The following is an 18,127-nucleotide window of genomic DNA, read 5'->3' as shown; positions in this document are numbered from 1 at the left end:
AATACACGGAACGCCCAAACGCACGCGAACAACTCGTATTCATGGATTTGAATACAGGAAACCCGCGCACGGCAAAAGACGTGCATAGGCGTCAACGCGTCTGCCACACGAAGGCAGGCAGAATCGTCCCCGCGCAGAGTATAAAAGCGCACACAAACAACAAACACGTACATACCGCTACGATGAATGCCCCATTTGTTGCAGCACTGATCGTGGGACACCGCAGGAGGAGGAGAATAGCCAGGGCCCGCATTTTTTACTCCCGGACAAGCCTTTTTGGGATGCCTGATGACCAGGTCTACGGCAGGTATAGGTTTCCACCTCGTATCATCCTAGACCTGGTCAGGGAGTGGGAAAATGACCTCACACCCCCACCTTCTGCCCCCAATCATTGAGCCCCTTGGAGAAGGTGCTCAATGTCCTGCATTTTTTGGCCACTGGGTCATTTCAGCGGACTACTGCCATAGTGGGGGGGTCTCACAGGCCACGCAGTCATGCTGCCTACACCAAGTCTTGGCAATCATGACTGCGCGCCCCTCAGTCCGCAGGCACATATACATGCCCAGAACACCCGCAGAAAGACAGGCTGTTGTCCACGACTTTTACAGGGTGGCACACTTCCCCAAAGTGCTCAGTGCCATAGATTGCACACATGTGGCCCTACGTCCACCTAGGGCCACTGAGCACATTTACCGAAACCGCAAGCACTCGCATTCCATGAATGTACAGGTGGTATGCAATGCAAAGGGAATCATCACCTCTGTCTATGCAAACTACCCTGGCTCCACCCATGACAGTTTCATATACAGAATGTCCACCCTGAGCCGGGCCCTGGAAGCTGGGCAGCATGGTGACACATGGCTCCTAGGTGAGTACAAATGCCCGTGAACATGCATGCATGTCACACACACACAAATACACAAACCCCAATAATCACAACCATTATCACCTCTCCAGGGGACGGTGCCTACCCTCTGAGCAACCACATGATGAAGCCAATCCGGAACTCCACCACACCACCCCAGGTAAGATACAACGCGGCCCATATTGCAACCAGGGCCATAGTGGAGCGCACATTCGGAGTGCTCAAGTCACACTTCCGCTCCCTTGACCGCTCTGGCGGGCAGCTACTCTATGCACCCCCAGTAGTGTGCAGGATCATTGTGGCAGCATGTGTCCTACACAATGTTGCAACACGGCAGGGTGTACCGGTGGATATGGTGATGCCCCCACATCCCCAACCACAGGCACAGGCGCTGCCCATGGGAGGGGATAGGGCATGTGGCGAGACAGCCCGGACCCAGCTTGTGGCCACATTTTTTCACCTAAACTCCCACCCCTGTGGAGTGCACACATGCCTGGCACATACCAGGTGACAATCGATGATGACAAAGAGACGGTCAACTGTCACAACCTTACGACCCTGAGAATGTTGCCATGGAAGTGCCACATTGTGTGCATCCCTAGCTACTCAAACCAACCAATCCTGTGTGACCAAAAGGCACACATGCAAGGTTTGAATCACACAGACCTGCAAAACAGGGCATGAATATCACTGGTATGTCACCCAAACCCTCCAAAACCACAACATGACATGGCAAGCAATAGCAAAACACCAACACAGTACCAATAATGTACACATTGACATGTGAAAAATGTAAAGTGGCAACAGACAATAATGCCTGACATGGAATCAGATGAAATGACTGACCAACAACCTCCCACCCAAAATAAGTCATTCCCAAATGCATTCCAACAGTTGTAGTTGAAATATAACAATGAATGTCTGTTTGCATGCACATTGTGCATTGCAAAATCAACACTGCAGAATCCGTGTGCTTTGTCCATCTCCTGCAACACACTGCTCAGCACACAGCATAGTGACCAGCCATTGTGTGTGACACACACCCCGAGCATCACATCAAAACGACAAACTACATCAAAAAGCAAATTACGCATATACAGGATCCACAAATGGTCATAGATCATGTGCTGCAGGGACACAGTGGGCCCCAGAAGGCAAACTGAGTGTACATGTGGACATGGAAGGGTGGTTGTACATGTTGTGGATCCTAGTGCGAGTGTGTGTGTTAGTAGGGACATGCACTCAATACATGCATATGCAATCAAGTGACCATCAGTGTCCTCTACACATCACATGTGAACATTGACCATGTGTACACCCTGGCATGTCAAACCACAACTATGCCCTCACACCTGAAAGGTAAACACAACACCTGAACAGGCATTGATCAGCAGAATACATCATGTACATCGGATACCACAATTACAATGTCAGGGTGCCCATCACACTGTAGGGCAAGGCAACTGTCAACAACAAAATACCCCCCCTCCCTCATAAATCACCATGACCCACTGATCAACAGCGCCAGGGTTATGTAGTCTTCTTCCTTGAAGCCTACCTGGCCACAGGATCATCATTCCCCTTTGTCTCCATCTTCCACCTAGCGTGTAAAAATTGATCAGCACCATCAGAGTCCACCTTGACATGCAAAAATACCAAATCAAAGAAAACTCAAAGTAGGCAAACACACAAGACAAGCAAAAAGCCTGCAGGCAGCAAAATGCACCAGAAGAGTCTCCAGTAGATGACTTGAAGTAGGAGTACATCACAAAGCACAAGTACTAGCACAATGATGGAACAACCAAGGTAGCACAGTAAAACAATGTCACAACAGGATGTGTACCATGATTGGTACATGATATACAATGATGCACCACAAACTGATGTATACTGTCACAGCTCCTGTGTACAGGCGCAGGAGTGGCATGAGCCAACCACCCCCACCGTGGTCTGGGTGCCTGCAAGGTCAAACTTACACAGGCCTCTGCGACCCTGGTGGGGAAGGAGGGTCAAGGATATGTAGTCTGGACAGGCATTGGTAATCTGGATAACTGGAAAGAGGGGCAGGAGAGGGGAGTAGGATTGACAAGGGAAAGAAGGGAATGCACAAAAATGTACTACTCACATTAACACATACACAATCAGACCAAACTTGTTCATCATGCACATAGCACCAAATTACTCAAATGGAACTCAAAGAGAAACGTATCTCTGGGGTGAGTGCTGGCCTCCTGCCTGCACACTCTCAGGTCCGGTAACAGGAGCAGTTCAATGCTGGAAAGAGAGCCACAGTTACTAATCTGTGCATGCCCATAACACACAAACACACCACCATACATGCCCCAAAGTAACAAACTTCTCTACAAAGAAACAATCTGGTGTGGTGCTTCGTACCCATACGTAACATTCACGCTGTGATGGTTCATACACAGTCAATGCAGTAAGTCAGGCGCCGGTGGGTGCGTGGCAAATAGAAGACCAATGTGTCACGATTCACACAACATGCAATGTTCCATGGGTAAGCAGCCAGACGCATATAGCAAGGTACGACTACAAAACAAGTCGTGTTCCACCATAACCAAAATAAAGTAGGTAGTGCATGTGTCATTTTCTACATGGAAATAAAATGCACTGCACAAGAGTCTGTCCCTCGCTGTCTGTCCCTGTGAGCTGCTTCTTTCCATGTCTTGGAACGCTACATGGCTAATACAACTGCCTCAATGGACCATGGTCAACCGGAGTGTATGGGCCACTGCCCCTGCAGGTGCCCCAGACAACTTTGCCATCAACTAGCCATTAGTCCATCAACTCTTCTCAGCTGTATTGTGTGCTTCAACACCAATATTTGTCCAAGCTCACCATCAGTGCAACTACTAAGCATGAATGTGCAACTGGCCTGGTGGAAGGTTGGCTGCATTGTGGCCCCCCTGTGCTGCTCACCTTGCCTGGAGTCCCTTGAAACATGTCAGCTTGTTTGGATGTCTGAGCGCAATCCCTGTGGCTCTGCTTGCGCAAACATGCGCATGTCGGCACCACCAAACGTGTCCAGCTTCCAGATGTCCAATGGGCCATGTCTGCTGGCAAAGGTGGTCTGGAGGCTCATCCCCCTGCAGAAAGGGCATGAAACACATGATGAATGATTTGAAATCACCTGTGTGTGTCTCTTCAGGCATTTCATGAATGGACTATGTCAGAGACGTACATCAGAAATCACACCATCAGTGCGACTTTCACAGGCAAAGTGTGGTAGGCACTATCTACAGCATGAATTTCAACAAGCACATGTACAGTAAAGATAAGAAACATACTATACAATGTATAGCAATTAATGTACACATGAATCATGAAACCCCCCCATCTAGCAAAAGAAGAACAGTGATGAATAGCTCCCCTGTTATCCCCACTAGGGGTGTTAACACAAGTAAGACAGCAGCAGACATGCCACAGATATGACAGTCAAAAGCCCTTGTGTAATAGGCTGTTACACCAAACCATCCTTGCGAGCCCATGGATAAGGGAAGCAGGAGTGGCATATGTGAGTCAGGACCCCAAGCTGCAAACACATACACAAGACAAGCCTGAAGGGCCCAGCAGGAACAGACAGTGGATGCTTTTAAAAGCCACAAAGCACCACACCGGACATGAAAGCACAATAGACAAGCAATTTTAAACTATATTAACTAATTACACTAACTATGAAAAACCTACATTACCTAATTAAACAAACTATCAAATAGAAACTTAACTAACTAAACTAAAAGGAAAATAAAAAATGTCCACATATGACCCGGGGGGTGGGGAGGCACCAAGGAGGGGGGCAGTACAGGGTGCTGCTCAACACCCACATGCGATGATGCTGAGGAAAAAAAAACCTCCATGGGCTCAACGCCTGCACAGCCCGACCTATGTGGGAGATACCTCATCGTCCGAGTCTGGCTCTTCCTGGAAAGGAGGACATGGCACAGGAGCCTGACCACGCCTAGCCGCAGCTTGCCCCTCGTCGGCAGCAAGTCTGATGGCACGTGAAACAACACGAAGTAGCAACACACACGTCGGTCTCCACGAAAGGCACGTACAGCGAACTGCTTGCCCCGCTCACCTTTAACCTGTGCTGAAGGAAACGGCACTTACACGCTTAGGCCCTTTCCTCGAATTACACGCATTCCCACACGGACGTGTGGTTTTTTCACGTGCTGATCTACTATCCACCCGTGTTGTTGGAAAGGCTTGCGCGCGTAACGTCACAGACGCGCTTACGTGCTAAGGGCCTTTCCTCGAATTTCACGCTGACGTGCAATTTTTTCACATGCCAAATCACTCCGTATCAAGCTGGCCAGGCAACAACTCACGGAAGACCATGCTCCTGCCCAGAAGGCAATATTCCTGCCCCCCAGAGCCGCAAGCACGCTCCCACCTGCCATCTGCTGCTGTCTGCCTGCCTGCTGCCCATGTGCCCTGCTATTTGGTGCCTGCACGTCAGCCAGGGGTGCAGTTGCTGTGACCACCCCTGCTGGAACTGAAGACTCCCGACTGGGATACCATCGCTCCACAGCCCAGCCCCAGGACCCAGTTGCCCACCCACACCTGCCTCTGGGGTTGCCATGTCTACACCATCTGGCACCACTGGCAACCCCCAGCCAGAGAGGCAGAGGGCCACCAGCTTCAGTGCCAGTGAAATTGGTTGAAGTGGGAGAATGGGATAATACCCTCCCCCCAATCTTATCCAGACCATGGCCTAGGGGATCACGGCCCAGACACCCTCCACGAGACGAATTTGCCTACCTGCAAGATGACAAAATACCCTGGTTGAGGAACTTACACATAAGAGGAGTATGCCCACCAGTACGACCAACACCAGCCCGCACGACTGATGACGACATCTGTGGCATGGATGAACTTTACTAGAACAACGACTACAAGTATCCACATCGTTAGAGATGCCATGACTACATAGCTAACAGACAATAGCACACGTGCCACCATGCACACTGGTCACTCACACACCAATCTATATGAATAACATACTCAGTGCTATGACGTAGCGGACTGTCACACCCACGGACGTGCATCGTTTTTATTTTTCACATAGGCTTTCTACAGCACAGCAGAAACGCCAGACGCCTGAAGAGATCGTGTATATGCTTGCTGATGCTTCACCGCCACCTATCTCTATGAGACACCATCATGTATATCTAGTGCTGCATATGATGATTTGTTATTCCGCTACCACCGTACTATGGATTATGTAACGCCATTCATGAACTAAGCCCGAGTAGGCCCCGAGCAAGAGTCCCCAGGCCGAGGCCTCGCAAACAAAAACCCTCTCAGAATGAAATACAAGTTCTGATATGCAGAACAAGCCCCTAACGAGGGCCTGCAGCCAAGGCCACGATGTTGCAACCCGCATGCCGAGAGCCCAGCGCCAAGGTTACACCTGCAACCGCCAAGCCCCCAGACATCGAATACAAAATCAAATGCTCATAATTCTGCTCCAGCTACGGTCTCTCTACACGTGACCAAGCTGAACTGACAAGATGCCAAGCCTACGAGACAGAGAAGCTGCCAGGGTCTCACAGGTTGCAACAACGAAGCGGCAAGATGGACACCTACAGCAATGGGAACGACTCGCATATGAGCCTATGAGCAGACCTGTCCATTGTCTGCACAAACACATAGTTGCACATTGTTGCTAATGACAGGTACACCGCGAGCTTGGCACAACGATGGTCCCAGGCTTGGGAGCTTGTGGGAGAACCAATCAGAACACAGGGGGGCTCACTACAGATGCCATTACTCATAGCCAATTACCAAAGGTCCCCTTGTTGCAATTCTGAAGTAACAAATGTTAGGGACTGCCCAAGTATACCACTTGATCTGGTTCCTTCCAATAACCTACATCTCTATATGCTAACCATACTTACCCTACCACTCGAAGAACCAATCTTGAGTGGCAATAGGTTTTGTGCTAACTTTCCCAGGTGATGCGGGTAGTGCGTCATACTGTAGTAAAAAGGGCCTGCGAACCCCTCTGAGAGGTTAGGTGTCAGGAACGGAGAATGGAAGGTTTGGAAGCGCTGGAAACATTGACTTGCGAGCGCTCTAGTCCTCATTCAAGATGGTGGCCGTACATTTAAATTCTGACTCCTCCCCCAAACCGATGCGTTGTATCTGTACACATCGCTCCGGTTCGTGTGGAACTTCGTTGTTGGATATTTCCTCCTTGCCGACCATCCTTGCAGCTACCTTTTGCCTTCCTTGTGCCTACCTTTTGTGCTTTACATAATTTCTTCCCTTGTTACCTGTCTCTTGGTTCTTGCTACTTCTGCGAGCGTTTCTCTCCTCATCTATTCTATAGCTCCGCCTCGCTTGTGCTTCTGTACTACACCTCCGCCGAATCATTTCAGTTTATTTGATTCAGCGTTTTCTGCCTTTTGTCTTCTCTACACTCTAATTTTTCATTTGCAGACTTACTGCACTCTGCAGGCATATTTCTACTTTCTGCTTATGGTTACCTGCACACATTTCCTTATTTAGCACTGTTATTTATGGGCATTTCTCTCTGTTCTGTCTTCCTTTAAGATTTATTGGTTTATTTGAGTTCCTGTATCTTTCCTCTGTGTGCTTCGCCCTACTGTCACCGCAGGGCTTAACTGGCTCTCTCCACCGGAGTTGGAGGTCAACTACTTCAGCTATCAGCAGCAGCCAGACTTCAATTACTTGTGAACGGAATTCTCCACTCCTTATTAGAACCCATCTGGAAACAGGGTTTTTTCTGCCTTTGTGCTTTTTCCCTGATTTAGGTCTGGCCCCCTGGGGTTCCCTGCGGACAGGGTTCTATCTCTGCCGCGGTGGCCTCCGGAGGGGCTAGACCCTATTTGCACGAAAAGAAAGCCAAGACATCAAAGAACAAGACTCCTGTAAGGAGGAAGGACCGTAAGAAGACGGTGTTGAATCCGAAGGAATCTGCCACAGAAGATTCAGGTGAGGAGGGACGGGATAAGGCCTCCAATCTTGACAGCATACAACGCCCAATATCTACCATGGCATCGTTAGAACAATATCAAGAATTGGTAGCAGCGATGCAGAACCTTACCATGGAGGTCCAGGCTTTGAGAACAGAGAACATAGCCCTCCGACAACAGGTTGTGTTGCATCGTGATGACAGGGGAGACCTGCCTACAATGCCACTCTCCTTTGGCAAATATGATGGTCACCCGGGAGGGCTGAAGGACTTTATTGACGCATGTAAGGTGTATTTTGCCTTTCGACCTCATGCTTATGAGACTGCTAGATCTAAGGTCGGGTTTATAATTGCAAACCTAATGGGTAATGCGCTTTCATGGGCTACACCGTTTGTCACTGGAAACGACCCGATTTTGGGAGACTATGATCGTTTTACAGAGGTGTTTAAAGAACGTTTCGACCGACCAGAAGTCTTCTATTCCTCTCTAGAAGCTATCCTAGATGTCAGCCAGGGAAACACTGACGTACAAACCTATCTGACTCGTTTCCAGAGGTTGGCAGCCAAGGCAGATTGGCCTGATTCCGCTCAGAAAACCATCTACAGACGTGGCCTTCGTGATGAAATCAAGGATGAGCTGGCCCGAGTGGCGAGACCTGCATCCTTTCAAGATCTGGTTACATTATCTCTTCAGATTGAGTTTCGTCTACAAGAGAGACGACTAGAAAGAAGACGAACCCGAGGCGTTCCGCAGCCAACTGGCCTCCCCTCTCCTGTCCCTCCCACCAGAGCTACCCATCCTCCTGAAGAACCTATGCAGATAGGGGCGGCCCGGGGACCTCTAACTCAAGAAGAAAAGAGAAGAAGAAGAGAGGCTGGACTGTGTATGTATTGTGGCTCCTCGAAGCACTTTTTGAGAGACTGTCCTGAGGTGCCACCTCGACGACAGGGAAACTTCAACCCCCGATCTACAGCAAGGGAGGTTTCGGGGGGAGTAACAAGCACCCTTGCAACTACACAAGAGCAGTAACCACTCCGGATGACAACAGTCTAATGGTGTTTCGAGTTGACTTATGGCTGTCTGATGCAGGTCCCACAGAAGTACTCGCCATGCTTGACTGTGGAGCAGCAGGGAATTTTATCGACTCCAAGTGGGCAGCAGAACATTTTGTTCCAACAAGATCTAAAGCCGCTCCCATTCCGGTGGAACGGGTGGACGGAAGACCCTTATCTTCGGGACCTATTACGAAGGAGACCACTCCGTTGAGAATGAGGTTAGGCCATCACGAGGAGTTCCTGGTATTCGATCAGATCAGGGCAGCTCATTTTCCGTTGGTCATTGGCATTCCTTGGTTAAGGAGGCACAACCCTCTAATTGATTGGATGGCTAACAAGGTAGTCTTCAATTCTACATTTTGTAAATCACACTGCATGAGCTTGTCCTCAACGTCCAACACTTTAGCATATGACCGAAACAGTACTCCAGTTCCAATCACAGTGGCATCAGTGCCCATCCATTATCAAGAATTCTCAGAGGTGTTCCTGGATGCAGTTCCCCGTCAACTCCCGCCTCATAGAACAGAGGATTGTGGTATAGACTTAATACCTGAGGCGGTGGTGCCCTTTGGGAGGATGTACCCGTTGTCTCTACCAGAGAGGAAGGCTCTGAGAGAATAACTCGACGCAAATCTTCAAAACGGACTCATCCAAGAGTCCAGATCCTCCTGCGGGGCTTCCTTGTTCTTCATTCCTAAAAAGGACTCAGCAGAGCTACGCCCTTGTATAGACTACAGGGGGCTCAACAAGGTTACCATTCGAGATAGGTATCCTATGCCTTTGATCCGGGACATCTTGGAGGCCGTACATGGGGCGGTGTTCTTTACCAAGCTTGACTTAAGAGGGGCTTACCACCTTTTGAGGATCAAGAAAGGGGACGAGTGGAAGACAGCGTTCCGTACCCCTTTTGGACTCTTCGAATACCGAGTGATGCCATTTGGTCTTGTGAATGCACCAGCTATTTTCCAAAGGTATATGGACAAGATATTCACAGATATGCTGTTTGTATCGGTGGTAGTGTACCTGGACGACATCCTCATTTTTTCCAAGACTCTATCAGAGCACAGGTCACTGGTCAGACTAGTCTTACAGCGTCTGCAATTCCATCAACTACTGGTAAAGCCGGAGAAATGCTCATTTGAAACTACGTCCGTGTCCTATCTAGGATATATCTTATCCAAAGAAGGTATCGAGATGGACCCCAGTAAGGTAAAGGCTATCAGAGAATGGAGAAATCCTGGCAATATCAAAGAACTCCAAAGCTTCCTAGGATTGGCCAATTTTTATCGAAGGTTCATTCCCAACTTTTCTAACAAGGTACTTCCACTGACCTCTCTATTGAAGAAAGGAGTCAAGTTTGTATTCAATGAAGGGCCCCAAAAAGCCTTCTGTTTTCTAAAAGAATGTTTTTCCACAGCCCCCATTCTGGTCCAACCAGATCAGAATCGACCTTACATTCTGGAAACAGACGCTTCTACAGGGGCAGTGGGAGCAGTTCTGCTTCAAAGGTCAGATGACGACTATGAACATCCGATAGCTTATTACTCCAAGACACTTACCTGTAGTGAACGCAACTACTCTGTGATTGAAAAGGAGCTATTGGCTATCAAACTGGCCTGTCAAGAGTGGAGACATCTTTTACAGGGAGCTACTCATCCGTTTACTATTAGAACAGACCATCGTAACCTTCGGGTTTTACAACAGTTGGAATGTTCCAACGCCAGGCATGCCAGATGGGCATATTTCTTTTTACAATATGATTTTGTAATTACATACTTACCTGGTACCGAGAACATGAAGGCTGATGCCTTGTCAAGAAGCCTTGGGGATACCTCTGGCTCCTACACGGGACACGAATTGGTTTTCCCTAATCTCAAGGTATTGGCTTCAACTGTTTCATTTCTTCAAGACCTCATTGCACAGTATCAGATGGGTACCGAGCTTCCGTCAACTGTCATTCAAGATAAGGACGGATTGTATTATCATGAAGGAGCTCTCTATGTTCCCACTAAGAAGCTACAAGATCAGATTCTTTCCTGGTGTCATGACACTCCTTTATCTGGACATCCCGGAATCAGGAAGACATTGGATCTGATACGGAGGGGTTTCTGGTGGCCGACCTTTAGAAGAGACGTAAGCCTGTACGTTTCCACTTGTTCGGTCTGTGCATCTAACAAACACCGAACGGGAAGACCTCTGGGGCTACTTCAGCAAGAACCCTTACCGGACAATCCTTGGGAACACATCTCTACTGATTTTATTGTAGACCTCCCTCCGTCATATGGCATGACTACGATTATGGTGACAGTTGACTCATTTAGCAAACTCGCCCATTTTTCGGCCTTTAAACAGGTTCCTTCAGCCTCCGAAATGGCCGCAACCTTCCTTCAGGATATAGTCCGTCTACATGGTTTGCCCAGGACCATAGTGTCGGACAGAGGACCCCAATTCACCTCCAAGTTCTGGGCTTCTCTCTGTCAAGTTCTAGGGATTCACAAGGCACTCTCTTCTGGATACCACCCACAGAGCAATGGCCAAACGGAAAGATTAAATGCCAGCCTAGAACAGTACCTCAGGTGTTTTTGCAGTCCGCAACAAGAAGAGTGGTATCGTTTCCTCCCACAGGCAGAATTCGCCTACAATAACTCTCTCCATACCTCGATCCAGATGAGTCCTTTCTATTGTGCCTACGGATATCATCCTCAACATTTACCCTGGCTTAATCCTCCTTCTACCAAGATTCCGGCGTTGGATGGGGTGCTACAGGACCTACAGGAGGTACACAGACTCGCTAAGGAAGCACACCAAGCGAGTCAACTTACACACAAGAAATGGGCAGACAAGGGTCGTACTGCCAACCCGAGCTGGAAGATAGGGCAGCTTGTCTGGTTGTCCACCAGATTTCTACCCAGATGGGTTCATAAGGGGAAGTTCTCCTCTCGTTTCCTTGGGCCATTTCCCATTCTTCAACAGATCAACCCTGTTGCATATAAGATCAAGCTACCTGAATATCTCGGAAGGGTACATCCCATCTTCCATGTCTCCCTTCTCAAGGAACATAAGGATGACCCTTTTAAGAGACCTGTGTTCAAGATGCGTGCTCAGGTGAGCTCTACGCCAGAAGAATATGAGGTGTCTCGTCTTGTCGATTCCAGATACCACAAGGGACGGTTGCACTATTTGGTTCATTGGAAGGGTTATCCAGTGGAAGAGAGGACATGGGAACCTGTGAGCCATATACATGCCAAAAGCCTTGTGCAGAGGTTCCATCGCCTTCATCCGGGCAAACCAGGGGGTCCCCCGAGAAGACGGGGGTATACTGTCAGGAACGGAGAATGGAAGGTTTGGAAGCGCTGGAAACATTGACTTGCGAGCGCTCTAGTCCTCATTCAAGATGGTGGCCGTACCTTTAAATTCTGACTCCTCCCCCAAACCGATGCGTTGTATCTGTACACATCGCTCCGGTTCGTGTGGAACTTCGTTGTTGGATATTTCCTCCTTGCCGACCATCCTTGCAGCTACCTTTTGCCTTCCTTGTGCCTACCTTTTGTGCTTTACATAATTTCTTCCCTTGTTACCTGTCTCTTGGTTCTTGCTACTTCTGCGAGCGTTTCTCTCCTCATCTGTTCTATAGCTCCACCTCGCTTGTGCTTCTGTACTACACCTCCGCCGAATCATTTCAGTTTATTTGATTCGGCGTTTTCTGCCTTTGGTCTTCTCTACACTCTAATTTTTCATTTGCAGACTTACTGCACTCTGCAGGCATATTTCTACTTTCTGCTTATGGTTACCTGCACACATTTCCTTATTTAGCACTGTTATTTACGGGCATTTCTCTCTGTTCTGTCTTCCTTTAAGATTTATTGGTTTATTTGAGTTCCTGTATCTTTCCTCTGTGTGCTTCGCCCTACTGTCACCGCAGGGCTTAACTGGCTCTCTCCACCGGAGTTGGAGGTCAACTACTTCAGCTATCAGCAGCAGCCAGACTTCAATTACTTGTGAACGGAATTCTCCACTCCTTATTAGAACCCATCTGGAAACAGGGTTTTTTCTGCCTTCGTGCTTTTTCCCTGATTTAGGTCTGGCCCCCTGGGGTTCCCTGCGGACAGGGTTCTATCTCTGCCGCGGTGGCCTCCGGAGGGGCTAGACCCTATTTGCACGAAAAGAAAGCCAAGACATCAAAGAACAAGACTCCTGTAAGGAGGAAGGACCGTAAGAAGACGGAGTTGAATCCGAAGGAATCTGCCACAGAAGATTCAGGTGAGGAGGGACGGGATAAGGCCTCCAATCTTGACATTAGGTGTGCTTTCTCGGATGCATACCAGAAACCCATCCCTGCCGTTGAAATAAACAGCCTTGCTCCTTGTGTGTGTGTCATACTCATTTTTGGGGACACGGGAGGAGTTGGGGCCTCCCCAGCCCGGAGGTCCGCAGACGGCTCTGCCGACCCCGGGATAATCACCCCGACAAGTTGGAGGCACTGCTGAGATCTTTTTGAGGTCTACCCCTTGCATTTTTATTCCAAGGCCTCTCGTTGCGAGGCGGCCTGGCAGCGCAGCCCCCTCTCCCGCTGCCTCCTTTTGAGGACAGCGCAATCGGGATATTGGCCCTCGGGAGCCGATTGAGAAGTATCCCGCCCGCGGTTGGCGAGTGTCCGGGCGAGTCCAGACGAGGGGAGGTGGCAAACCGCTTGGAGGGGTGAGCGCAGTCGAGCGGCCCCGCATCAAGGGAACTTGGTGAGAATGACACACCCAAAAAGCAACGTGATGTTGTGAGGGAGGGGGGAGGAATTGCAATAAGGGTGGCGGGAGGTATTTACAGTGTGTGTTAAGGATTTGAAAACTAAGTGACGACAGGTGAGCGAGCGGTGACCAGACAGGCACGAGTGCCGTCTCCCACCACGTCGCGGAGGGAGGTAGGTGGAGCCGAAAGGCGCCACACGTGATTGTTAGAAGGCACTGATATGTTCAGATCGAGCGCACTTGTAGGGAAGGGGGTGTGGATTTCCTATGAATTGCTGTTTTAGGTCAATGAGTAGATGTGAATACCTACTAACTGAGTATTGAAGCTCTTTAAGTAGATGACATTTTCCCGTAGGAGGTAGCTAGACTGTTGCCGAGTGCCAAAGATAATTGGCTGGTTAAGCTCCCCAGGTGAGGGGCGTGTCACACGCGAGGTGACGCTGCGTGCGCAGTCCGATTATAAGAGTTGTATTGTTGGTTCCCTTGTTCCGGGCGTAACAAGAAGACAGCTGTGGGGTTGACGGGGTCAAAGAATTAAAGTATATTGCACATTCTAGTAGTGTAAAAGTTCTTACCGGTAATAGGGTAACGAGGTTGGTGACGTCACCTGTAAGATACCATAGGACACCGCGGCTGCCTGGTGTTTCGCTCGGTTTGCCCGGGAGGTGACCGGGAGTAAAACAACAGGAAGAGGGTTGGAATAGAAGAGGTGGGGAGGCCGTGCATGGACAACCCCAGCACCCCCCGATAAGGGAGGGGCGATAAAGGGATAAGTGGCCGCGTACGGAGAACACCGGTCACACTGAGCGCAGTGGTCAAAAGGTGGAGAGTGAAAGGTGGGGCGGCTGTACAAGCACGTCACACAGGGCACGCAGCCGCAGTGGGCTTCTTGTACCGCGGCCACAGGGAGCCGTACAAGTGATATAAAAAAAAAATTTAAAAAAGGAAAGAGAGACTGTATATTTGTGAACTGAATTGCCTTTCAGCAAACTATCGGAAGTCCCCAAATTACGGGGCCAGTTAAAGAAGGTTGCAATTAAAGAGTGATAACATAAAGTACAACCATGTCTTGCGAGTCAGGGTCCGGAGGGTGGGGAAATACTCTAACTACCCACCTCCAACATATTTGTAAGATGCTACCACCACACAGGGAGAAACTTATCAAATACAGCATAGCATGGACACAAGGAACAGACAACAAAATGACAACACCATGGCCGCCTAATGGCAGTTTTGACCCATACGTCCAACACTCGCTATTATCGCACATACATAACACGTATGAAGGGAAGAAGTTAGCTCATCATGTGGAAATGTTCAACTTGCGGAGAATGTTTCAGGGCTCCAGGCCAGGACCAACAGGTATGTGTACCGTGGAAGGAACAACAGACGAGAAAGGGGGCAAGGAAACAAGAGAGGGCAAAGGAGTTAAGAAAGAAGAAAGGAGCGTGGGAACGGAGGTTAGCAACACATAGTGCAGTGAGAAGAACAGAGGGGAGGGCGAAGGGCCTGGCACCACATGCGTGTGGAGGTGAAGAAAGAGAGGATCGAAAAAATGCCTTTAGCGAAGGTGGTGAAAAAGGAGTAAGGTGGGCTGTATCCAGTGACAGAGTTACGAGAAGCAGCGAGGCAGCAATTAACGGCAGCCGAGGGGTACTCAAACCCCACATACAGCCCTCCACCATATACCGCTACAGGTAGCTACCGGAGGGGGAGGTGGTGAGCACGGTAGTTTCCGGTTCCCCAGAGATGGGTGAAAAAGGGGGAAAAAGAAGTGAGGGACACATCATGACCATAGAGCCAGACGAATGGGTAGCAGCGCAGGTGCTCTTGAAGCTGCGGGGGTCACTAACAGGAGAAGAAGAGAATGTGGTGAGGAGAGTGTATAAGGACGACAAGGGTGACGCGCAGATAGTGGACGAGGTGAGTAAGGAGTGGGAAAGAGAACTGTCACAGGAGGAGGAGGAAATGTTGGAGGAAAGGTTGGCCGAATTGAGGGATGCGCAGAGCGCACTGATCAGGCAGTTTGAGCAAGAGACACGAGGAAGAAGGAAGGAAAGGAAGGAAAGGAAGGAAAGGAAGGATGAGCGGGAGAGGATGAAAGAACGTACGGAAGAGAAAAAGATAGAGGCGGAGAGATAAAAGCAGTAGCATAGAGGATGTCCCGTGCAGAGCAACGTGACATGAAAAGAAGAGAGGAAGGGAGGGAAAAAGAAATGGAACTGTGCAAGAAGAAAATACTATCTGAAAGCACCAGGAAATACGAAGAAGGTAAATTAATAGAGAGCATACTACAACGGGAACGGGAGAAATGGGAGAGAAAGGAAGAGGAAGAAAGGATATTAACAAGGGTAAGTAGTGTAGTGATGGAGGAACTAAAGAAGAAGAGAGAGGAAATTGGGGTGAGATAACAGCAAGGAAGGACGAGGAGAGTGAAGGCAGGAAGGTGGGACGCAGAGCAAGAACATACACACGCCAGGACTTGGAAGTACCCACGACATCAACGCAGGGCGAAGCGAGAGGAACAGACCTAATAGACTTAAAAACGGTGACAGTGGGAGGGAAAACAACAGAATGGGGGTTGTCGCTGTTGGACGGATTTTGCAGTGAAGAAGATGAGGGTATCGGGAAAAGGGGAAGCAGCAGCAGTAAGGAAAGTTTAGATAAATTATACCTCACATTCGCTAAGGGCGAATCACTATGGGCATGCAGAAGAAAGGAAGAGGGTGAAGAACAGGTAAGAGAGGTAGCAGGAGGAACGCCACGCGCAGCAACATCCGTGCCAACACGCCCACCACACCCACCACTCCCACCCACGCCTACGCCCGAACACACACCATACATTGACAGGCTTAGGGATCTCCCTAGACGCAGAGAGGAAGAACGGCAACACACACCTGCAGTGAAACAAGACAATAATAGGAAAGGGAGAAAGAATGAAGGAGAGAATATGGCAAGTAGCCATAGTATAGATATGGTAACAGAGTTCCCTGATACGGAGAACGAAGACGAGTGCACTGACACTACCCCGCATTCATGGGGGGAACAGAGGGGTTATAATTTAATGCCACTATTGGAAAGGGGAGGGGTCAGACCGCAATATGTTCCCTGGAAGTATGCTGATAAGGAAAACATAAAATGTAGACTCCCATCACTAAGCGGGGGAGCAGGGAAGTGGATATACAAGATGGAGAAGCTAGCGGTGGAAGATGTGAAGGGACTACTACTATCACTATTGGGGGATGCAGCAGATGACATTTGGAAAAGGGTGGGCTTCCCCGGAGTCATGACTACAGACACGTCACATGATGGGGTGCCATTTGCCAACTGTAGGCATGCACTATGGCAGTCCCTGAGGGTCCAGTACCCAGACACATGCGACATAGGAGCTATTACCTCACGCAAGATGCGTGAGAATGAAGATCCTGTTGATTACATCCAGGAAATTCAGGACAAGTGGTGCTTGGAAACTAGGTAGCAATGGGATAAAACACCAGCCAACTTTTACCACATATTAGTATAAGGGCTCCCGGAGGCAGTACAAAGACAACTGAAGAAAGAAGTGGGAATAGAAGCAAAGCCATGGCCGGAGACACAACTAACCATAATACACCACTGTAGAATATGGCAGGAGAAGGTGAAGCAAAAGGAAGAGGATAGGAAAGCGGGAAAAGCAAAATTAGTGCAGAAGAAACTAACCAAATATTCAATGGAGGGAGCACTAATTACCACACCAGCAGCAGTAACACAGACCCCCACATCAGTAGTGGTTGCGCAGGACCCAAGACAGCAACATATCGCCCCATTACCACAATCAACGCAAAAATTACCACAACAGATGCCACCGCCCGCAGGTGGGAGTGTACGGGACATTAGGAAATGGATATTATGATACCTTCCGGGGAAGAGGCGATGTGATGAGAGGGAGAGGATATGCCCAGCTCACACAGCAGCAGGTAGGAGGGCTCCAAGGTTACTACCCTAATGGGCAGCAAGGGTACCAAGATAACACAGGGAATTTCCCATGGCAGGCCAGGGAACCACCAGTATGCTGGATTTGCGGGACGGTAGGGCATATGTCACGCACATGTAGAGTAAGGCCCGCCCCTATAGCATGGGGAGAGCAGGGGCAACAAGGACATATGGGGGAGCAACAGGTTTACCACCAACAGCAAGGAACACAACAGAATACCGCACAGCAACAAGCACAGCAATATGCCGCACCACAGGCACAGAGCTATGCGTCACCGCAACAACAGGTAGTGGTAACACAACAACATCAAGTGCAACCAGCACAACAACCCACACCGGTACAGGACAGCAATGTATCAACCACTGACACACCACTACCACAAACACAGTTAGGGAAGGTGACAATATTGGGACACAACCCCTACACTACGCAATAGGACAGCCTACAGATGTCCTTGATGTGTCTCATCCTGTCGGTAACACCCAATAGTGCGGAGGAACCACGCATACAGGTGACGATAGGTGACAAAA

Source organism: Ambystoma mexicanum, chromosome 7p (assembly GCF_040938575.1).
Source record: "Ambystoma mexicanum isolate Mex_15411 chromosome 7p, UKY_AmexF1_1, whole genome shotgun sequence".
Lineage (NCBI taxonomy): Eukaryota > Metazoa > Chordata > Amphibia > Caudata > Ambystomatidae > Ambystoma > Ambystoma mexicanum.
Note: the sequence above shows the minus strand (reverse complement) of the source record.